We start from the raw sequence: 23,802 nt of genomic DNA, 5'->3' as shown, positions 1-23,802 counted from the left end.
ACCATAATCTCATCCACTTAATTAATATGGCACTCGGGTAATCTCTCTTATAGTTTCATTTCTAATCATGCCATGTCATTCAACTCCCAATATTCTTCTGAGGGCTTTGTTCTCAAATCTGCAGTCTGTTGGATATTGTTTCGTTGTCTTACCATGACTCGTGTCCATTCAAGAAAACAGATCTCACTGGAATGGTATATAGTCTGATTCTTATATGTAATTTTAGGCGATTTGATTTCCAAATTCTACTAACCTAGCCATTGTCTGATTTGCCTTTTTAAATAATTTTTCATATTTATCTTTCGTAGTTTATTCGATACTTCTAAATTTCCTTTCCGCACTGGGATATTTTCTTTTGAGCTTGCAGCATTTTGCTTTTCTTATTTGAGATTATTACTTTTCTAGTAACAACAACAACAACAACAACAACAATAATAATAATAATAATAATAATAATAATAAGGATTTGGGCAATTCAACCTTTTGAGAGGGAACTTCGGTTGTTACATAGTTTGTCTACTCTTGGCATGTAAGGGAAAACACAAAAAGAAGAATGCGGTTTCGCAGTCTTTCTCAAAATTCTCAGTTGACCAAGTGGTATGGTAGTTGGTGGTCCTCTGAAGCTCGTGTTATAGAATTCATGTGTTGGTGGACTTGCAAAATGTCGAGGTCTTGTGTATGTGGCGGGGATCGGACGATCTGCATTTGGAGGATAATTTCATTCATTTTGCTTCTGGCCTTAGGTAAGAACACAGTGCGATGCAGGTTAGCTTTGATTTTTTTATGGGGGTTTTATTCTTTATATAGTCTTTAAATTGTGATGAACTGTTAATGGTGTTTGTTAGTGATCTCTCTCAATTCGAATTACTATAAAGAATTGATATGAGAAGGCGAGAGACAAAGACATGCATCGTGAATGTTTAGGCTATAGGTCTATGCTTACTAATCGTGGTTTGATGCCGGTGAATCTATACGCAGTGTTTATTATCCAAAGACTATCTTTACATGGCAAAATTCAGTAAATCTATACACAGTCTGTATTACCCAAGGCTATAATTACAAAACTCATGAGGTACTCCAGTGTTTTGCATAAGTAGGCCTAGTTGTAGAATCTTTTTGAAAAGCACAATATTTTTCCTCTTCGATATTCTTGCCTGATGCGATAGTTAAAACTTGCCTAAATATCTGCAACTTTTTTTCACAATTAAAGTAATGGAGGATTCCTATTCTTATGCCTCCCGTGTCACGCCGTGTCTAGTTTTCAAGGTTTAAATGCCACTAATAAATGGCAGGCATGGAGCAGTGACATTGGCCTAGCAAGCAGGACAATTCTCTAGAGACTGGCCTTATATACATAACGATCATCGACCAAGCCCCTCTCTCCACCCAAGCTAGGACCAAGGATGACTCAATTGGTAGACCTATAGGCTCCCCCAAATCCCCCATCCTTAGTTCACAAGGATGGTGAAGTTGCAGATACTAACGGAACTATAGAGTTTGAGCTGGATTCGAACCCGTGTGGCGATCACCACTCATTAATTTTACCAATAAGCCGCAACCCATTTTGCCCAAATTCTAAACATCGATACTGGTGATTTTGTAGGAACCACGAATTACTGGAATCCCCCGGATTTACTGGAATCCTCCGGTAAATACTGGAATCCCTTTGAAAATTACCGAAATCCCCCACTATATCACTGCAAACCCTTAGAAATCGATCAATATGTTTGTCTCAATTTACATTATTTTTGAGTAAATTAATTAAATAAACCCACCTAACCTAACCTAGTAATTCCCAGGTCACAATCCGTAGCCAGGGGAAAGGCCCCGGACCCCCTTCCTAGGTCACAACCCCTAGCCGAGGGGCCAAGCACCCGGACGTCCTTCCCAGGTCACAACCCCTAGCCAAGGTTCTACCTGCAAATATATAAAAAATATAAATGCTAAAAGCATAAAAATAACATATTTTAATAAAAAACATATTTATTGATTTCTAAGGGTGTGCAGTGATATTGTAGGGGATTTCGGTAATTTTCAAGGGGATTCCAGTAAATCCGTTGTATTCCAGTAATTCGAGGTACCGTGATTGTGTTTAGTTAACAGGTACAGATCTTAGTTGGGGTTTGTTTAAGAGACCTCGCTCTCCATTTACTCCCAAATTGTGCAGTCCTGCAGCTCTCCTCTTCTACAGTAATTAGGTGGTTCTTTTAATGCTGGGAAAGCAAAAAGTGACAAGATATGTTGAGCAAGGGGGAAGGGGTTATAAAAAAGTTAACTTCGTTTCCTCACGAAACGACCTAAACATAAACATAGTCAACCTAACACATTTGCTATATTCAAAATATGTACTAAATTAAAAATTTCGTAATTACTAGTGTCCATAAAATATAAAACTCGCAAATAATGACACTTGAGTAATTACTGCAATTTTTATTGACTATGTAATTTGAATATGCAGTTTATCAAATGTACGCTGGCATTACGAACTTCTTTTTATGTACACTGGCATCACAACTTCTGTTTGGATGTGTGTTGACGATGCCCTTTCCAGGTCATTTAGTAAGGAAACAGAGCTAGTTTTTATATAACCCCTTCCCCCCTTGCTCAACATATCTTGCCATTTTTTTTTTTGCTTTCCTAGTATTTAAAGAACATCCTAATTAATGTAGAAGAGGAGGAGAGCTGCAGGACTGCATAATTAGGAGTAAATAGAGAGCGTGGTCTTGTAAACAAATAACTTTTAGTTTGAAATGTTAGTTTAGTTCTTGGATAATTTATTTTATTATGTTATTTCCCCCCCCCCCACATCTTGGTGTATATTTTACCATAATCCAGGAGTATAATTAAATATGTTGATAATTTCGTAGACCATCTTTCTTATTTCTATGTTTGCATAATTTGATGTAGATTTTTCATTGCGATGCCGCAGCAAATTCATCTTGCAAGATGTTAGTCTTATCTTAATAAACTTACTGTATTATCAGACCTATTAATTTCAATGTTGATTAGCAAAAAGTTTCTCGCCCATTATATTTTATATTCATCATTTTTGAAGTACGGCAGACATTATATTTTTCTACCCCATTTAATGAATTTGTTTTAATTGTTTTAAGTATTCTGACATTTACTCAATATTAAACCCTGGTCTTTAGGATCTTCATAGTTTTGGTGTTCAGTGAAAGTAAACTTTGCCCTTCGATAAGATATGCTAATTGCCAACCATGGGACACTTGTCATGTGGAACAATACATCTCTCAGAAGACTTTATTAGGTAGATTTGCTTTTTTTTCCGATTGGAATTTTTTACAAATGTGTCAAATCCGGTTGCCCTTTAAAAGCATCCGTGCACAATCTCAAGTTCCTATTAGTTTTAAGGCTTTATCACAAGAGATATTTCTTATATCTTTATAGATCTGGTTAATTTCTATTAAATCGCTGGAGCGATTATCATTTTATCCACGGTTTCTTATTTTATATAAAGTGCATAATCTTTTATCATTTGTGAAGTTTCCTAACATCATTGGGGCATTACTTTTTATCTCTATTTTTTATTCTTTTGTTTTTATCCTTCGTTTTTTCTCTCTTGTTCTCTTGTCCCTGGGGTTATTAATCACATAGATTTTATAAGTGCTACCTTCGAAAAGCGGGCCGGAAAATAAAATTGGGAGAGTTGTTGATGTCATGGAGTAACTGACGGAAAAGTTTCATGAAACTGAGAATTAAGAACTATCAATTTTTTGTCATTATTATTATTATTATTATTATTATTATTATTATTATTATTATTATTATTATTATTTGCTAAGCTACAACCCTAGTGGGAAAAGCAGAATGCTATAAGCCCAGGTGCTCCAACAGGGAAAATGGCCCATTGAGGAAACGAAACTAGGAAAAATTAAATATTTTGAGGACTGTAACAATATTAAAATAATCATTTCTTATATAAACTATAAAAACTTTAACAAAAGAGAAAGAGACATAAGATAAATAGTGTACCCTCAAGCAAGAGAACTCTAACCTAAGACAGTGGAAGACCATGGTACATTGGCACTACTCACGACTAGAGAACAATGGTTTGATTTTGGAGTGCCCTTCTCCTAGAAGAGCTGCCCACCATAGCTAAAGAGTCTCTTCTACTCTTAACAAGAGTAAAGTAGCCACTGAACAATTACTGTGCATTAATCCCTTGGATGAAGAATTGTTTGGCAATCTCAATGTTGTCAGGTGTATTAGGATAGATGAGAATATGTAAAGAATATGCCAGACTATTCGGTATATGTGCAAGGAAAGGGAAAATTAACCGTAGCCAGAGAGAGGGCTCCAATGTAGTACTGTCTGGCCAGTCAAAGGGTTCCATATAACTAGCGGTAGTACGAGTATCTCAACGGGTGGCTGGTGCATAATTCAGTGAATATTTTAAATGTATTTTCCTAAAACTTGTTGGGCGATACTTAAGACATGATTGAACTTTTTACACACAGATGAATAAATTTGAGGATTAGGTTACAATCTTCAAGCAAACAATAAGTTATCCGGAAAGTAATTAAAGTTTTAAGAATTTCAATGTGAAATTGTCATAAAAGTCCTGGAACTGTAGTTATTAATCGAGAAAACTATGAACCAGAACTTTAAAGTGAGAAATGTCCTTGGGGAGAGAGAGAGAGAGAGAGAGAGAGAGAGAGAGAGAGAGAGAGAGAGAGAGAGAGAGAGATTTCTGAGAATATGCTGTTAATTCTGGTACTTCAGTACGTAAAAATTGTTCCGATAAACATGATAACGTTCGAGCTTAGAAACAACTGTTGGCTGTCAGATAAAGTTTAGAGGACTGGTATCTTTTGACTACCTGTAAACTTCTGTCGACCAAATTATGCAGTTATGCAGCTCTCCTCTTCTTGTACATTAATCAGGATGTTCTTTAAATACTGGGAAAGCAAAAAATGGCAAGATATGTTGAGCAAGGAGGGAAGGGGTTATAAAAAAAACTAGCTCTTTCCTCACTAAACGACCTGGAACGTGCCAACGTACACAAACATAAATGATACCAGCGTGCATTTGATAAACTGCATATTCGACCATTAATTCATATTATAGTAGGTAGTAGGTTGTCCAGGGCACCAGCCACCCATTGAGATGCTACCACTAGAGTCATGCCGTCTTTTGAATGGCCACAGTACTACATCGGATCCTTCTCTCTGATTACGGTTCATTTTCCCTTGGCCTACACATACACCAAATACTCTGGCCTATTCTTTACATATTCTTCTGTCCTCATACACCTGACAACACTGAGATTACCAAACAAATATTGTTATGCCAAGGAGTTACTGGACTGTAATTGTTCAGTGGCCACTTTCCTCTTAGTAAGGGTAGAAGAGAGACTTTCGCTATGGTAAACAGCCCCTCTAAGAGAAGGACACTCCAAAATCAAACCATTGTTCTCTAGTCTTGGGTAGTGCCATGGCCTCTGTACCATGGTCTTTCACTCTCTTGGGTTAGAGTTCTCTTGTTTGAGGGTACACTCGAGCACACTATTCTATTTAATTTCTCTTCCTCCTGTTTTGTTAAAGTTTATATACAGTAGGTGATATTTATTTTAATGTTACTGTTCTTAAAATATTTTATTTTCCCCTTTTCTCCTTTCCTTACTGGGCTATTTCCCCTGTTGGAGCCTCTGGGCTTACAGCATCCTGATTTTCCAACTAGGGTTGTAGCTTAGCAAGTAATAATAATAATAATGAACGTAAACTTCGTCTGGCCTATGTGTTGGCCTTTGTAAGACCCATCAGGAAGGCCTCCTGTATTCATTAGTTTTCACAAATTTCCTAATATCTTTTCTAACCGTTATTATTATTATTATTATTATTATTATTATTATTATTATTATTATTATTATTATTATTATTATTATTACTTGCTAAACTACAAACCCTAGTTGGAAAAGCAAGATACTATAAGACCAATGGCTCCAACAGGGAAAATAGTCCAGTCAGGAAAAGGAATAATGAAAAGTAAACTATAAGAGAAATAATTAACAATTAAAATCAAAATATTTTAAGAACAGTAACACTAAACTAGATCTTTCATATATAAACTATTAAAACTTCTAAAACAAGAGGAAGAGAAATAAGATAAAATAGTTTTCCCGAGTGTACGCTCAAGTAAGAGAACTCACCCCAGCACAGTGGAAGACCATGGTACAGAGGCTATGGCCTCTAGCCCATGGCTAGAGAACAATGGTTTGATTTTGGAGTGTCCTTCTCCTAGAAGAGCTACTTACCATAACTTAATTCTTTTCTACCCTTACCGAGAGGAAAGTAGCCACTAAACTATTAGTGCAACAGTTAACCCCTTGAGCGAATTGTTTGGTAATCTCAGATGTTGTCGGGTGTAGGAGGACAGAGGAGAATATATAAAGAATAGGTTAGAATACTCGGTGTATGTGTAGGAAAAGACAAAATGGGCTGTAACCAGAGAGAAGTGTCCAATGTAATATTGTCTGGCCAGTCAAGTGCCAATGACACTCTAGCGGTAGTATCTCAACGGGTGGCTGGTGCCCTGGCCAACCTACTACCAAATAAGGGCGAATGTGAAAATCAAAACAGAAATATTAGATTGAATATTGTATTTTTTTTTGATAAATTCACTGGAATAGTTACAAATGGTTTCAAATTTTATTGGAATATTAGATACGTCTACTGTAGGCTATAGAGACTTTAAATGTGCAGCCCGGAGACTATACAATTAGCTCTCACTAGTCATCTGGAAGACTTTTTATATAAAGTCTTTCAAGAGGAAACTGAGGACTTTCTAGTTTTCGTAAGTGCTCCGATAGTGTCGATTTGACGATAAACGAGCAATATGCAGTGTGAAATGATGAATGCCTTGGAATGCACATAAAATGACTGTGAAGGTCCTGTAGAGAGTAAGGTTCCCCTGGAGTATATGATCAGAAAAGCAGCATCTAAAGTAATATGGTCTTTTGGCTGAAGTATAATCGGTGGTCTGCAGACAAACAGACACCTCTCATTCACTTTAGGAACGTTTTTGGCCCTCTGACGCATATTTTAGTAATGCTAAATTTAATTTTATTGCAACGAGGGTTGTAAGGCAAAGTGAAACATTTAGACGCAGCTTTACCTTAGCCGTCGCTAACCAGTTAGCCATTGTTTTTTATTATTATTATTATTATTATTATTATTATTATTATTATTATTATTACGAACGACACGTTCTATTATAAAAGTATATGGACCAAAGTGTTTGTATGAACTGAAAAATAGTAATTGACGCTAGGGATCTGGGGTAAAATAATAGGTTATCCCCAGACATAAGATTCAAAGGTAAAGGTCAACACACACACACACAGCATCAGGGATAATAAGACTCCATTAGCATGCCGGTTGATGACTTGGAACGGTAAAGGTTAGAACAATATGTTGGACAATTGACTTCAGACTCACGTATGCCGAGGACTGGTTAGGATAATGGCTAGAAATAAATGCTGCTGTTAACTATTAAACAATACAGAGGATGTACCATAGAGTGGGAGTAAATTAACTAGGCCAAGAGCTGCGCTGATAACTGAAGCTACCGAGTACACAGTACTAAAAAGCCATGGGGTCTTTTTTTTTTTTTTTTTTTTTTTTTTTTTTACACAATGCTTTTCATTTCTGGAAATGTTTTTACCATATTTTGACATATCTACCTCTCATTTCTTCCCCATTTACCCTTTACGGCCCTGGGTTAAATAAGGCAGAATGTTGTCTTGGCCTATTAGGTTTTGCTCTTAAAAGCCTCTTGGTGTTTCCCCCTTGTGGGTGGAGTCTCTTGGTGTAACCCCCAAGTGGGTGGAGTCTCTTGGTGTAACCCCCAAGTGGGTGGAGTCTCTTGGTGTAACCCCCAAGTGGGTGGAGTCTCTTGGTGTAACCCCCAAGTGGGTGGAGTCTCTTGGTGTAACCCCCGAGGGGGTGGAGCCTCTTGGTGTATCCCCCGAGGGGGTGGAGCCTCTTGGTGTATCCCCCGAGGGGGTGGAGCCTCTTGGTGTATCCCCCGAGGGGGTGGAGCCTCTTGGTGTATACCCCGAGGGGGTGGAGCCTCTTGGTGTATCCCCAGAGAGTCAGGGGAGCCTCTTGGTGTATCCCCAGAGAGTCAGGGGAGCCTCTTGGTGTATCCCCAGAGAGTCAGGGGAGCCTCTTGGTGTATCCCCAGAGAGTCAGGGGAGCCTCTTGGTGTATCCCCAGAGAGTCAGGGGAGCCTCTTGGTGTATCCCCAGAGAGTCAGGGGAGCCTCTTGGTCTTGGAGGAAAAATAACTGGAGATGCCCTGACCCGGATTAAGGGAAGCCAGGTTTTTACCCTTCAAACTGTCAGTTCATGATCCTTCAAGTTAATCTATGTCACTGTATTGGAATTTGTAGTCAGTTCTATTCAGACCTTATTGTGCCTTCATTAGCAATGGCTCCTTCCTGTGCTGCTCTTGGTTGTACGAAAAAAATCCGCTGACTGCCTTCACGCAAAAATCAATAACAACAGTTGTGAAATTATCACAAGCTGTGTTCAATGTCATCCATAGAGGGCTATAAAGGTGAACAACTTTACTTTAGTTCATTATTACCAGGAGTTTGTAACTGATTCACCAATAAGTTGAGCAACAAGTTTAACATTATTTTTTTTTTAATAAAGCATCACAGGAAGGGACCATCACTAATAAAATAGCACAAGAAAATAGTTATCGGCTATAAACAAAGGTCTGAGTAAAACAGACTAAGTACCAGCACGCTGTCGGAGGATTAACTTGGGATCGAGATTTGACAATCTGACGGGGTGAATCTGGCCAAACCCTGGCCTCAAAGTGTTCAGGAAAGAATTCTGAGTCAGGGCATCTCCAGTAGTATTAATCATCCTAGCTCTTGGTGTATCTCCATAGTGGGTGGAGCCTCTTGGTGTATCCCCATAGTGGGTGGAGCCTCTTGGTGTATCCCCAGAGTGGGTGGAGCCTCTTGGTGTATCCCCATAGTAAGTGGAACCTCTTGGTGTATCCCCAGAGTGGGTGGAGCCTCTTGGTGTATCCCCAGAGTGGGTGGAGCCTCTTGGTGTATCCCCAGAGTGGGTGGAGCCTCTTGGTGTATCCCCAGAGTGGGTGGAGCCTCTTGGTGTATCCCCAGAGTGGGTGGAGCCTCTTGGTGTATCCCCAGAGTGGGTGGAGCCTCTTGGTGTATCCCCAGAGTGGGTGGAGCCTCTTGGTGTATCCCCAGAGTGGGTGGAGCCTCTTGGTGTATCCCCAGAGTGGGTGGAGCCTCTTGGTGTATCCCCAGAGTGGGTGGAGCCTCTTGGCGTTTCCCCCCCCCCAGTCAGGTGAGCCCTTGGCGTTTCCCCCCCCCCAAGTCAGGGGAGCCCTTGGCGTTTCCCCCCCCCAAGTCAGGGGAGCCCTTGGCGTTTCCCCCCCCCAAGTCAGGGGAGCCCTTGGCGTTTCCCCCCCCCCCAGTCAGGAGAGCCCTTGGCGTTTCCCCACCCCAGTCAGGGGAGCGCCTTGGCGTTTCCCCCCCACCCCAGTCAGGGGAGCGTCTTGTTATTTCCCCCCCCCCCCATTCAGGGGAGCGTCTTGTTGTTTCCCCCCCAGTCAGGGGAGCATTTTGGTGTATCCCCCCCAGTCAGGGGAGCGTCTTGGTGTTTCCCCCCGAGTCAGGGGAGCGTCTTGGTGTTTCCCCCCGAGTCAGGGGAGCGTCTTGGTGTTTCCCCCCGAGTCAGGGGAGCGTCTTGGTGTTTCCCCCCGAGTCAGGGGAGCGTCTTGGTGTTTCCCCCCGAGTCAGGGGAGCGTCTTGGTGTTTCCCCCCGAGTCAGGGGAGCGTCTTGGTGTTTCCCCCCCAGTCAGGGGAGCGTCTTGGTGTTTCCCCCCCAGTCAGGGGAGCGTCTTGTTCCGCCCCCCAGTCAGGGGAGCGTCTTGTTGTTCCGCCCCCCAGTCAGGGGAGCGTCTTGTTGTTCCCCCCCAGTCAGGGGTGCGTCTTGTTGTTTTCCCCCCAGTCAGGGGAGCGTCTTGTTGTTTCCCCCCCAGTCAGGGGAGCGTCTTGTTGTTTCCCCCCCAGTCAGGGGAGCGTCTTGGTGTTTCCCCCCCAGTCAGGGGAGCGTCTTGGTGTTTCCCCCCAGTCAGGGGAGCGTCTTGGTGTTTCCCCCCAGTCAGGGGAGCGTCTTGGTGTTTCCCCCCAGTCAGGGGAGCGTCTTGGTGTTTCCCCCCAGTCAGGGGAGCGTCTTGGTGTTTCCCCCCCAGTCAGGGGAGCGTCTTGGTGTTTCCCCCCCAGTCAGGGGAGCGTCTTGGTGTTTCCCCCCGAGTCAGGGGATCGTCTTGGTGTTTCCCCCCGAGTCAGGGGATCGTCTTGGTGTTTCCCCCCGAGTCAGGGGAGCGTCTTGGTGTTTCCCCCCGAGTCAGGGGAGCGTCTTGGTGTTTCCCCCCGAGTCAGGGGAGCGTCTTGGTGTTTCCCCCCGAGTCAGGGGAGCGTCTTGGTGTTTCCCCCCGAGTCAGGGGAGCGTCTTGGTGTTTCCCCCCGAGTCAGGGGAGCGTCTTGGTGTTTCCCCCCGAGTCAGGGGAGCGTCTTGGTGTTTCCCCCCGAGTCAGGGGAGCGTCTTGGTGTTTCCCCCCGAGTCAGGGGAGCGTCTTGGTGTTTCCCCCCGAGTCAGGGGAGCGTCTTGGTGTTTCCCCCCGAGTCAGGGGAGCGTCTTGGTGTTTCCCCCCGAGTCAGGGGAGCGTCTTGGTGTTTCCCCCCGAGTCAGGGGAGCGTCTTGGTGTTTCCCCCCGAGTCAGGGGAGCGTCTTGGTGTTTCCCCCCGAGTCAGGGGAGCGTCTTGGTGTTTCCCCCCGAGTCAGGGGAGCGTCTTGGTGTTTCCCCCCGAGTCAGGGGAGCGTCTTGGTGTTTCCCCCCGAGTCAGGGGAGCGTCTTGGTGTTTCCCCCCGAGTCAGGGGAGCGTCTTGGTGTTTCCCCCCGAGTCAGGGGAGCGTCTTGGTGTTTCCCCCCGAGTCAGGGGAGCGTCTTGGTGTTTCCCCCCGAGTCAGGGGAGCGTCTTGTTTCCCCCCGAGTCAGGGGAGTTTGGTGTTTCCCCCCGAGTCAGGGGAGCGTCTTGGTGTTTCCTTCGAGTCAGGGGAGCGTCTTGGTGTTTCCTTCGAGTCAGGGGAGCGTCTTGGTGTTTCCCCCCGAGTCAGGGGAGCGTCTTGGTGTTTCCCCCCGAGTCAGGGGAGCGTCTTGGTGTTCCCCCCGAGTCAGGGGAGCGTCTTGGTGTTCCCCCCGAGTCAGGGGAGCGTCTTGGTGTTTCCCCCCGAGTCAGGGGAGCGTCTTGGTGTTTCCCCCCGAGTCAGGGGAGCGTCTTGGTGTTTCCCCCCGAGTCAGGGGAGCGTCTTGGTGTTTCCCCCCGAGTCAGGGGAGCGTCTTGGTGTTTCCCCCCGAGTCAGGGGAGCGTCTTGTTTCCCCCCGAGTCAGGGGAGCGTCTTGTTTCCCCCCGAGTCAGGGGAGCGTCTTGTTTCCCCCCGAGTCAGGGGAGCGTCTTGTTTCCCCCCGAGTCAGGGGAGCGTCTTGGTGTTTCCCCCCGAGTCAGGGGAGCGTCTTGGTGTTTCCTTCGAGTCAGGGGAGCGTCTTGGTGTTTCCTTGGAGTCAGGGGAGCGTCTTGGTGTTTCCTTGGAGTCAGGGGAGCGTCTTGGTGTTTCCTTGGAGTCAGGGGAGCGTCTTGGTGTTTCCCCCCGAGTCAGGGGAGCGTCTTGGTGTTCCCCCCGAGTCAGGGGAGCGTCTTGGTGTTCCCCCCGAGTCAGGGGAGCGTCTTGGTGTTCCCCCCGAGTCAGGGGAGCGTCTTGGTGTTCCCCCCGAGTCAGGGGAGCGTCTTGGTGTTCCCCCCGAGTCAGGGGAGCGTCTTGGTGTTCCCCCCGAGTCAGGGGAGCGTCTTGGTGTTCCCCCCGAGTCAGGGGAGCGTCTTGGTGTTCCCCCCGAGTCAGGGGAGCGTCTTGGTGTTCCCCCCGAGTCAGGGGAGCGTCTTGGTGTTCCCCCCTAGTCAGGGGAGCGTCTTGTTGTTTCCCCCCCAATCAGGAGAGTGTCTTGTTGTTTCCCCCCGAGTCAGGGGAGCGTCTTGGTGTTTCCCCCCAAGTCAGGGGAGCGTCTTGGTGTTTCCCCCGAGTCAGGGGAGCATCTTGGTGTTTCTCCCGAGTCAGGGGAGCGTCTTGTTGTTTCCCCCCCCCCAGTCAGGGGAGCGTCTTGGTGTTTCCCCCTCGAGTCAGGGGAGCGTCTTGGTGTTTCCCGCCGAGTCAGGGGAGCGTCTTGGTGTTTCCCCCCGAGTCAGGGGAGCGTCTTGGTGTTTCCCGCCGAGTCAGGGGAGCGTCTTGGTGTTTCCCGCCGAGTCAAGGGAGCGTCTTGGTGTTTCCCCCGAGTCAGGGGAGCGTCTTGGTGTTTCCCCCCCCCAGTCAGGGGAGCGTCTTGTTGTTTCCCCCCCAGTCAGGGGAGCGTCTTGTTGTTTCCCCCCCCCAGTCAGGGGAGCGTCTTGTTGTTTCCGCCCCCAGTCAGGGGAGCGTCTTGTTGTTTCCCCCCCAGTCAGGGGAGCGTCTTGTTGTTTCCCCCCCAGTCAGGGGAGCGTCTTGTTGTTTCCCCCCCCAGTCAGGGGAGCGTCTTGGTGTTTCCCCCCGAGTCAGGGGAGCGTCTTGTTGTTCCCCCCCCAGTCAGGGGAGCGTCTTGTTCCCCCCCCAGTCAGGGGGAGCGTCTTGTTTCCCCCCCAGTCAGGGGGAGCGTCTTGTTGTTTCCCCCCCAGTCAGGGGAGCGTCTTGGTGTTTCCCCCCCAGTCAGGGGAGCGTCTTGGTGTTTCCCCCCCCAGTCAGGGGAGCGTCTTGGTGTTTCCCCCCCGAGTCAGGGGAGCGTCTTGGTGTTTCCCCCCCAGTCAGGGGAGCGTCTTGGTGTTTCCCCCAGAGTCAGGGGAGCGTCTTGGTGTTTCCCCCTCAGTCAGGGGAGCGTCTTGGTGTTTCCCCCCGAGTCAGGGGAGCGTCTTGGTGTTTCCCCCTCAGTCAGGGGAGCGTCTTGGTGTTTCCCCCCGAGTCAGGGGAGCGTCTTGGTGTTTCCCCCCGAGTCAGGGGAGCGTCTTGGTGTTTCCCCCCGAGTCAGGGGAGCGTCTTGGTGTTTCCCCCCGAGTCAGGGGAGCGTCTTGGTGTTTCCCCCGAGTCAGGGGAGCGTCTTGGTGTTTCCCCCCGAGTCAGGGGAGCGTCTTGGTGTTTCCCCCCGAGTCAGGGGAGCGTCTTGGTGTTTCCCCCCGAGTCAGGGGAGCGTCTTGGTGTTTCCCCCCGAGTCAGGGGAGCGTCTTGGTGTTTCCCCCCGAGTCAGGGGAGAGTCTTGGTGTTTCCCCCCGAGTCAGGGGAGTCTTGGTGTTTCCCCCGAGTCAGGGGAGCGTCTTGGTGTTTCCCCCGAGTCAGGGGAGCGTCTTGGTGTTTCCCCCGAGTCAGGAAAGCGCCTTGGTGTTTCCCCCGAGTTGGGGGGTCGTCCTGGTGTTTCCCCCTTGTCAGGGGAGCCTCCAGGGGTGGTTCCCCCCCCGTTGGGGGAGCCTCTGGGTGTGGTTTTCCCACTGTCTGGGCAGCCTCCGGGTGTGGTTTCCCTTCAGTCGGGGGAGCCTCCGGGTGTGGTTTCCCCCCGGTCGGGGGAGCCTCCGGGTGTGGTTTCCCCCCGGTCGGGGGAGCCTCCGGGTGTGGTTTCCCCCCGGTCGGGGGAGCCTCCGGGTGTGGTTTCCCCCCGGTCGGGGGAGCCTCCGGGTGTGGTTTCCCCCCGGTCGGGGGAGCCTCCGGGTGTGGTTTCCCCCCGGTCGGGGGAGCCTCCGGGTGTGGTTTCCCCCCGGTCGGGGGAGCCTCCGGGTGTGGTTTCCCCCCGGTCGGGGGAGCCTCCGGGTGTGGTTTCCCCCCGGTCGGGGGAGCCTCCGGGTGTGGTTTCCCCCCGGTCGGGGGAGCCTCCGGGTGTGGTTTCCCCCCGGTCGGGGGAGCCTCCGGGTGTGGTTTCCCCCCGGTCGGGGGAGCCTCCGGGTGTGGTTTCCCCCCGGTCGGGGGAGCCTCCGGGTGTGGTTTCCCCCCGGTCGGGGGAGCCTCCGGGTGTGGTTTCCCCCCGGTCGGGGGAGCCTCCGGGTGTGGTTTCCCCCCTCCGTTGGGCGAGTGTCTGGGGGTCCCCCCATTGACGTGTTCACCCGAATGAGGGGTTCCCCCATTGACGTGTTCACCCGAATGAGGGGTTCCCCTCCCATTGACGAGTCTACCGGAGTCAGGGAATCCCCCCCATTGCCGAGTCTACCGGAGTGAGGGGCTTCCCCCATTGACGAGTCTACCGGAGTGAGGGGCTCCCCCCATTGACGAGTCTACCGGAGTGAGGGGCTCCCCCCATTGACGAGTCTACCGGAGTGAGGGGCTCCCCCCATTGACGAGTCTACCGGAGTGAGGGGCTCCCCCCATTGACGAGTCTACCGGAGTGAGGGGCTCCCCCCATTGACGAGTCTACCGGAGTGAGGGGCTCCCCCCATTGACAATTCTTCCAGAGTCAGGGGGTCCCCCCATTGACAAGTTTAACGGAGTCGGGGGCTCCCCCCATTGACAAGTTTAACGGAGTCGGGGGCTCCCCCCATTGACAAGTCTACCGGAGTGAGGGGCTCCCCCCATTGACAAGTCTACCGGAGTGAGGGGCTCCCCCCATTGACAAGTCTACCGGAGTGAGGGGCTCCCCCCATTGACAAGTCTACCGGAGTGAGGGGCTCCCCCCATTGACAAGTCTACCGGAGTGAGGGGCTCCCCCCATTGACAAGTCTACCGGAGTGAGGGGCTCCCCCCATTGACAAGTCTACCGGAGTGAGGGGCTCCCCCCATTGACAAGTCTACCGGAGTGAGGGGCTCACCCCATTAACAAGTCTACCGGAGTGAGAGGCTCCCCCATTGACAAGTCTACCGGAGTGAGGGGCTCCCCCATTGACAAGTGTACCGGAGTGAGGGGCTCCCCCCATTGACAAGTGTACCGGAGTGAGGGGCTCCCCCCATTGACAAGTGTACCGGAGTGAGGGGCTCCCCCCATTGACAAGTGTACCGGAGTGAGGGGCTCCCCCCATTGACAAGTCTACCGGAGTGAGGGGCTCCCCCATTGACAAGTCTACCGGAGTGAGGGGCTCCCCCCATTGACAAGTCTATCGGAGTGAGGGGCTCCCCCCATTGAAAAGTCTACCGCAGGGAGGGGCTCCCCCCATTGAAAAGTCTACCGCAGTGAGGGGCTCCCCCCATTGACAAGTCCACCGGAGTGAGGGGCTCCTCCATTGACAAGTCTACCGGAGTGTGGGGCTCCCCCCCCCCATTGACATGTCTGCGCAAGTCAGGGTGTCTCCCCCCCACTGACATGTCTGTTAGTCAGGGTGTCCCCCCCCCACTGACATGTCTGCCGGAGTCAGGGTGTCCCCCACTGACATGTCTACCCGAGTCAGGGTGTCCCCACCTCACAGACATGTCTGCCGGAGTCAGGGTGTCCCCCCCCACTGACATGTCTGCCGGAGTCAGGATGTCTCCCCCCACTGACATGTCTGCCGGAGTCAGGGTGTCCCCCCACTGACATGTCTGCCGGAGTCAGGGTGTCCCCCCACTGACATGTCTGCCGGAGTCAGGGTGTCCCCCCCCCACTGACATGTCTGTCGGAGTCAGGGTGTCCCCCTCCCCACTGACATGTCTGTCGGAGTCAGGGTGTCCCCCTCCCCACTGACATGTCTGTCGGAGTCAGGGTGTCCCCCTCCCCACTGACATGTCTGTCGGAGTCAGGGTGTCCCCCTCCCCACTGACATGTCTGTCGGAGTCAGGGTGTCCCCCTCCCCACTGACATGTCTGTCGGAGTCAGGGTCTCCCCCCCCCACTGACATGTCTACCGGAATCAGGGTGTCCCCCCCCACTGACATGTCTACTGTAGTCAAGGGTTCCCCCAATGACATGTCTACCGCAGTGAAGGGGTCCCCCAATGACATGTCTACCGCAGTCGGGGTCCCCCAATGACATGTCTACCGCAGTCAGGAGGTCCCCCACTGACATGTCTGACAGTCAGGAGATCCAACCACTGACATGTCTACCGCAGTCAGGTGGTCCCCCACTGACATGTCTACCGCAGTGAGGGGCTCCCCCCATTGACAAGTCTACCGGAGTGATGGGCTCCTCCATTGACAAGTCTACCGGAGTGAGGGGCTCCCCCCCTATTGACATGTCTGCGCGAGTCAGGGTGTCTCCCCCCACTGACATGTCTGCTAGAGTCAGGGTGTCCCCCCCTACTGACATGTCTGCCGGAGTCAGGGTGTCCCCCCACTGACATGTCTACCCGAGTCAGGGTGTCCCCCCCCACAGATATGTCGGCCGGAGTCAGGGTGTCCCCCCCCCACAGACATGTCGGCCGGAGTCGGGGTGTCCCCCCCCACTGACATGTCTGCCGGAGTCAGGGTGTCCCCCCCCCACTGACATGTCTGCCGGAGTCAGGGTGTCCCCCCCCACTGACATGTCTGCCGGAGTCAGGGTGTCCCCCTCCCCCACTGACATGTCTACTGTAGTCAAGGGTTCCCCCAATGACATGTCTACCGCAGTGAAGGGGTCCCCCAATGACATGTCTACCGCAGTCGGGGTCCCCAATGACATGTCTACCGCAGTCAGGAGGTCCCCCACTGACATGTCTGCCAGCATCAGGGAGTCCCCCACTGACATGTCTGACAGTCAGGAGATCCAACCACTAACATGTCTGACAGTCAGGAGATCCAACCACTGACATGTCTACCGCAGTCAGGTGGTCCCCCACTGACATGTCTACCGCAGTCAGGTGGTCCCCCACTGACATGTCTACCGCAGTCAGGTGGTCCCCCACTGACATGTCTACCGCAGTCAGGTGGTCCCCCACTGACATGTCTACCGCAGTCAGGTGGTCCCCCACTGACATGTCTACCGCAGTCAGGTGGTCCCCCACTGACATGTCTACCGCAGTCAAAGGGTCCCCCACTGACATGTCTACCGCAGTCAAAGGGTCCCCCCAATGACATGTGTACTGCAGTCGGGGGGTTCCCAAATGACATGTCTACCTCAGTCAGGGAGTCCCCCCAATGACATGTCTACTGCAGTCGGGGGGTTCCCAAATGACATGTCTACCTCAGTCAGTGAGTCCCCCCAATGACATGTCTACTGTAGTCCGGGGCCCCCTCATTCACATATCTACCGCAGTCAGGGGTCTCCCCACTGACATGTCTACTGCAGTCAGGGGGTCCCCCCCACTGACAAGTCCACTGCAGTCAGTGGGTCCCCCCACTGACATGTCAACTGCAGTCAGGGGGTCCCCCCCACTGACATGTCAACTGCAGTCAGGGGGTCCCCCCCACTGACATGTCTACTGGAGTCAGGGGGTCCCCCCCACTGACATGTCTGCTGGAGTCAGGGGGTCCCCCCCACTGACATGTCTGCTGGAGTCAGGGGGTCCCCCCCACTGACATGTCTGCTGGAGTCAGGGGGTCCCCCCCACTGACATGTCTGCTGGAGTCAGGGGGTCCCCCCACTGACATGTCAACTGCAGTCAGGGGGTCCCCCCCACTGACATGTCAACTGCAGTCAGGGGGTCCCCCCACTGACATGTCTACAGCAGTCAAGGGGTCCCCCCACTGACATGTCAACTGCAGTCAGGGGGTCCCCCCACTGACATGTCTACTGCAGTCAGGGGGTCCCCCCACTGACATGCCTACTGCAGTCAGGGGGTCCCCCCAACTGACATGTCTACTGCAGTCGGGGGGTTCCCAAATGACATGTCAACTGACATGTCTACTGCAGTCGGGGGGTTCCCAAATGACATGTCTACCTCAGTCAGGGAGTCCCCCCAATGACATGTCTACTGTAGTCAGGGGCCCCCTCATTCACATATCTACTGCAGTCAGGGGTCCCCCCACTGACATGTCTACTGCAGTCAGGGGGTCCCCCCACTGACATGTCAACTGCAGTCAGTGGGTCCCCCCACTGACATGTCAACTGCAACCAGGGGGTCCCCCCCACTGACATGTCTACTGCAGTCAGGGGGTCCCCCCCACTGACATGTCTACTGCAGTCAGGGGGTCCCCCCCACTGACATGTCAACTGCAGTCAGGGGGTCCCCCCACTGACTTGTCTACTGCATTCAGGGGGTCCCCCCACTGACATGTCTACTGCATTCAGGGGGTCCCCCACTGACATGTCTACTGCAGTCAGGGGGTCCCCACCACTGACATGTCTACTGCAGTCAGGGGGTCCCCACCACTGACATGTCTACTGCAGTCAGGGGGTCCCCACGACTGAAATGTCTACTGGAGTAGGGGGTCCCCCCCACTGACATGTCTACTGCAGTCAGGGGGTCCCCCCCACTGACATGTCTACTGCAGTCAGGGGGTCCCCCCACTGACATGTCTACTGCAGTCAGGGGGTCCCCACCACTGACATGTCTACTGGAGTACGGGGGTCCACCCCCCCACTGACATGTCTACTGGAGTACGGGGGTCCACCCCCCCCCACTGACATGTCTACTGGAGTACGGGGGTCCACCCCCTCCACTGACATGTCTACTGGAGTACGGGGGTCCACCCCCCCACTGACATGTCTACTGGAATACGGGGGTCCACCCCCCCACTGACATGTCTACTGGAGTACGGGGGTCCCCCCCCACTGACATGTCTACTGGAGTACGGGGGTCCCCCCCCACTGACATGTCTACTGGAGTACGGGGGTCCCCCCCCACTGACATGTCTATTGCAGTCAGGGGGTCCCCACGACTGACATGACTACTGGAGTACGGGGGTCCCCCCCCCACTGACATGTTTACTGGAGTACGGGGGTCCCCCCCCACTGACATGTCTACTGGAGTACGGGGGTCCCCCCCACTGACATGTCTACTGGAGTACGGGGGTCCCCCCCACTGACATGTCTACTGGAGTACAGGGGTCCCCCCCACTGACATGTCTACTGGAGTACGGGGGTCCCTCCCCCCACTGACATATCTACTGGAGTCAGGGGGTCCCCCCCCACTGACATGTCTACTGGAGTCAGGGGGTCCCCCCACTGACATGTCTACGGCAGTCAGGGCCCCCCACTGACATGTCTACTGTAGTCAGGAGTTTCCCCCACTGACATGTCTACGGCAGTCAGGAGGTCCCCCCACTGATTTGTCTATTCAGTCAGGGGGTCCCCCCACTGACCTGTCTACTGCAGTCAGGGTTCCCCCCACTGACATGTCTACTGCAGTCAGGGGGTCCCCCCACTGAAATGTCTACTGCAGTCAGGGTGTCCCCCCACTGAAATGTCTACTGCAGTCAGGGGGTCCCCCCACTGAAATGTCTACTGCAGTCAGGGGGTCCCCCTAGTGACATGTCTACTGCAGTCAGGGGGGTCCCCCTAGTGACATGTCTACTGCAGTCAGGGGGTCCCCCCCACTGACATGTCTACTGCAGTCAGGGGGTCCCCCCCACTGACATGTCTACTGCAGTCAGGGGGCCCCTCCCACTGACATGTCTACTGCAGTCAGGGGGCCCCTCCCACTGACATGTCTACTGCAGTCAGGGGGCCCCTCCCACTGACATGTCTACTGCAGTCAGGGGGTTCCCCCACTGACATATCTATTGCAGTCAGGGGGTTCCCCCACTGACATGTCTACTGCAGTCAGGGGGGTCCCCCTAGTGACATGTCTACTGCAGTCAGGGGGTCCCCCCCACTGACATGTCTACTGCAGTCAGGGGGCCCCTCCCACTGACATGTCTACTGCAGTCAGGGGGTCCCCCCCACTGACATGTCTACTGCAGTCAGGGGGCCCCTCCCACTGACATGTCTACTGCAGTCAGGGGGCCCCTCCCACTGACATGTCTACTGCAGTCAGGGGGCCCCTCCCACTGACATGTCTACTGCAGTCAGGGGGCCCCTCCCACTGACATGTCTACTGCAGTCAGGGGGCCCCTCCCACTGACATGTCTACTGCAGTCAGGGGGCCCCTCCCACTGACATGTCTACTGCAGTCAGGGGGCCCCTCCCACTGACATGTCTACTGCAGTCAGGGGGTTCCCCCACTGACATATCTATTGCAGTCAGGGGGTTCCCCCACTGACATGTCTACTGCAGTCAGGGGGGTCCCCCTAGTGACATGTCTACTGCAGTCAGGGGGTCCCCCCCACTGACATGTCTACTGCAGTCAGGGGGTCCCCCCCACTGACATGTCTACTGCAGTCAGGGGGCCCCTCCCACTGACATGTCTACTGCAGTCAGGGGGTCCCCCCCACTGACATGTCTACTGCAGTCAGGGGGCCCCTCCCACTGACATGTCTACTGCAGTCAGGGGGCCCCTCCCACTGACATGTCTACTGCAGTCAGGGGGCCCCTCCCACTGACATGTCTACTGCAGTCAGGGGGTTCCCCCACTGACATATCTATTGCAGTCAGGGGGTTCCCCCACTGACATATCTATTGCAGTCAGGGGGTTCCCCCACTGACATGTCTACTGCAGTCAGTGGGTCCCCACCACTGACATGTCTACTGCAGTCAGGGGGTCCCCACCACTGACATGTCTACTGCAGTCAGGGGGTCCCCACGACTGACATGTCTACTGGAGTACGGGGGTCCCCCCCACTGACATGTCTTCTGCAGTCAGGGGGTCCCCCCCACTGATATGTCTTCTGCAGTCAGGGGGTCCCCCCCACTGACATGTCTTCTGCAGTCAGGGGGTCCCCCCCACTGACATATCTACTGGAGTCTGGGGGTCCCCCCACTGACATGTCTACTGCAGTCAGGGGGTCCCCCCCACTGACATGTCTACTGTAGTCAGGGGGTCTCCCACTAACATGTCCACTGTTGTCAGGAGTTTCCCCCACTGACATGTCTACTGCAGTCAGGAGGTCCCCCCACTGATTTGTCTATTCAGTCAGGGGGTCCCCCCACTGACCTGTCTACTGCAGTCAGGGGGTCCCCCCACTGACATGTCTACTGCAGTCAGGGGGTCCCCCCACTGACATGTCTACTGCAGTCAGGGGGTCCCCCCACTGAAATGTCTACTGCAGTCAGGGGGTCCCCCCACTGAAATGTCTACTGCAGTCAGGGGGTCCCCCCACTGAAATGTCTACTGCAGTCAGGGGGTCCCCCCACTGAAATGTCTACTGCAGTCAGGGGGTCCCCCCACTGACATGTCTACTGCAGTCAGGGGGTCCCCCCACTGACATGTCTACTGCAGTCAGGGGGTCCCCTCCACTGACATGTCTACTGCAGTCAGGGGTCCCCCCCCACTGACATGTCGACTGCAGTCAGGGGGTCCCCCCCACTGACATGTCTACTGCAGTCAGGGGGTCCCCCCCCCACTGACATGTCGACTGCAGTCAGGGGGTCCCCCCCACTGACATGTCGACTGCAGTCAGGGGGTCCCCCCCACTGACATGTCTACTGCAGTCAGGGGGTCCCCCCCACTGACATGTCTACTGCAGTCAGGGGGTCCCCCCACTGACATGTCTACTGTAGTCAGGAGGTTCCCCCACTGACATGTCTACTGCAGTCAGGAGGTCCCCCCACTGACTTGTCCACTGTAGTCAGGAGGTCCCCCCACTGACTTGTCTACTGTAGTCAGGAGGTCCCCCCACTGACTTGTCTACTGTAGTCAGGAGGTCCCCCCCTTACTTGTCTACTGTAGTCAGGAGGTCCCCCCCTCACTTGTCTACTGCAGTCAGGGGGTCCCCCACTGACATGTCTCTTCAGTCAGGGTCCCCCCAACTGACATGTCTATTCAGTCAGGGGGTCCCTCTACTGACATATCTACTGCATTCAGGGGGTCCCCCCACTGACGTGTCTACTGCTGTCAGGAGGTCCCCCCACTGACATGTCTATTGCAGTCCGGAGGTCCCCCCACTGACATGTCCCTCTTAATGAGAGAATGCCTTGATGAAGTCATTAAGCTTCAGCACGGCATTTAATTCCCGTGCTGAAACTTGGTGACGGGCAAGAGGGCTCTCGAACTTGGGGAAATTGCTCCCCCAGTTCGAATCTAAATTTCTCTCTTTTACCTTTTTCTTTTTCTCAATACTACTTCGACCTTATCCTAATTTCACAAACTTTCTTTAGTCTTGCTTTCCAAACTCTATGAGAAAAATTTCCCTCATTATATGTGTGTATATATTATGTACATATATATTTATTTATTTATTTTTTTTTTCTTTTCTCCTATGGCTTGGATGTTTTCACATCCATTGTAGCCCCGGCGGGGATGTTCATACATCTTTTATTGCTGCCTGCTTTGATGAGTGGGAGGAGGTATCACGGTTGGGGGGTGTTTGCATTCAAAGCTATATATGAGAGTATTGGATGATTTCAGCCATCCCGAAGATGGTTTGGACCTTTATGGCGGAACTATTCTCAAGTGTTGTGTCTTCGGAATCCAGGGGGATCCAATGCTTGGGGTAGGACTCTCGGCTTTTGGCCGGAAGCCCGTCATTATAGATATGGGGAGGATGATTCCATAACTTCTTGGTCTCAGTCCTAACAGGCGGGTTCAGCTTACACCTGTGCCTCTATATCTGTTTTGATGCTATCCTTCGGGTAGGGTATGGAGTGGACCATCTGGGAAGTATACTCTCATTGTGCCGATAGTAGAGAGTGCAAATTTCCTTTCCGACGCGTGATGGCCTAACATTCTCGAGCAGGTACATCAAACTAACTCTTTTCCCTCTCTTTACTATAATGGATTCTTTAAGGAACGAACCCCCATCCCCTGGATACGCTGACTCTCCCCCGGCACTGTTGACGACCTCTGCTAATGTGATAAGGGATAGCTCTGTTGATGACCTCGGAACGGGAAAGGACCATTCTACTGATATTTCTAAATCGAGTAATTTGGGTAACATGAGGAAACTTCGAATCCTCCATGTTACACAAATTTCAATAGAAACAAATTATGATGATCTATGTAAAGCATTTGAATGCTATGGATGCATAAAAGAAATAAGGATGAAACTTGAAGCTGAAACTTGGGATTCATGGATATCTTATAGTAGTTATGATGAAGCATTTAGTGCAATAAGTAATTTGAATAATATTAAAATTAATAACTTGAATGTCGCGGCTGCTCTCTGCGATAAGGTACCAAAAGATTTAGATGTGTACAGGCCTGGCGATTGGTTGGAAAAAGGCGCAGATTTAGTCATGCCCTCCCAGAGAAATCCAAAACCACCGATGTGGCTTATAGCTGAATCTAAGGGGGTTACAGGGAATTATTTTAAAATATGCAAATTGATTCAGAAAAAAGTAGGAACTATTGCACCAGGCGATATATCTCGTTTCGGAAAAAATGGTTTCCTTATCCATGCCAAATCCAGTACACAGTCGGTAATATTGTCCAATATGAAAATAAATAATGATGACATTAAGTTAGATGTCAAACCCCACCTAAATTTTAGCTACGGAAGGGGCGTAGTTTTTAACAGAGACCTATATGATTTTACAGAGGAGGAGATACTGGCCATGTGTCCATTGAATGTTTGGAAAGTTCATAAAGTCCCAGGTGCATCAATGATAATCCTTACGTTCCAGGATGCTGATGTACCTTTTCATATTATTATCGAGAACGAAAGGATTAAAGTAAGACCCTTCAAGCAGAAGCCATTGCAATGCTTTAATTGTTTTAAATATGGGCACCCGTCCAAAGTTTGCAAAAATGAGAAGATGTGTGGTATTTGCTCCAAATCTTACCATGGAGAGTGTGCACTTGGAGCCAGGTGTTTAAATTGCAGCTCGAATCACAAATCCACAGACAAGATCTGCGAGCTATATAAGTTGGAGGA

General features: G+C 51.4%; 1 long non-coding RNA gene across 1 annotated transcript in view; it reads left to right on the top strand.

Annotated features, from left to right (window-relative positions):
- Positions 1 to 540: 540 nt before the first annotated feature.
- The window catches only part of LOC137614652 (uncharacterized), a 44,402-nt gene continuing 21,140 nt past the window's right edge, over positions 541 to 23,802 (top strand). The window contains exon 1 of the long non-coding RNA XR_011039119.1: positions 541 to 743. This is a non-coding gene — a long non-coding RNA (uncharacterized lncRNA). The remainder of the gene's footprint in view (positions 744 to 23,802) is intronic.

Source organism: Palaemon carinicauda, chromosome 21, assembly GCF_036898095.1.
Source record: "Palaemon carinicauda isolate YSFRI2023 chromosome 21, ASM3689809v2, whole genome shotgun sequence".
Lineage (NCBI taxonomy): Eukaryota > Metazoa > Arthropoda > Malacostraca > Decapoda > Palaemonidae > Palaemon > Palaemon carinicauda.
Note: the sequence above shows the minus strand (reverse complement) of the source record. Positions and strands in the feature narration are given on the sequence as shown.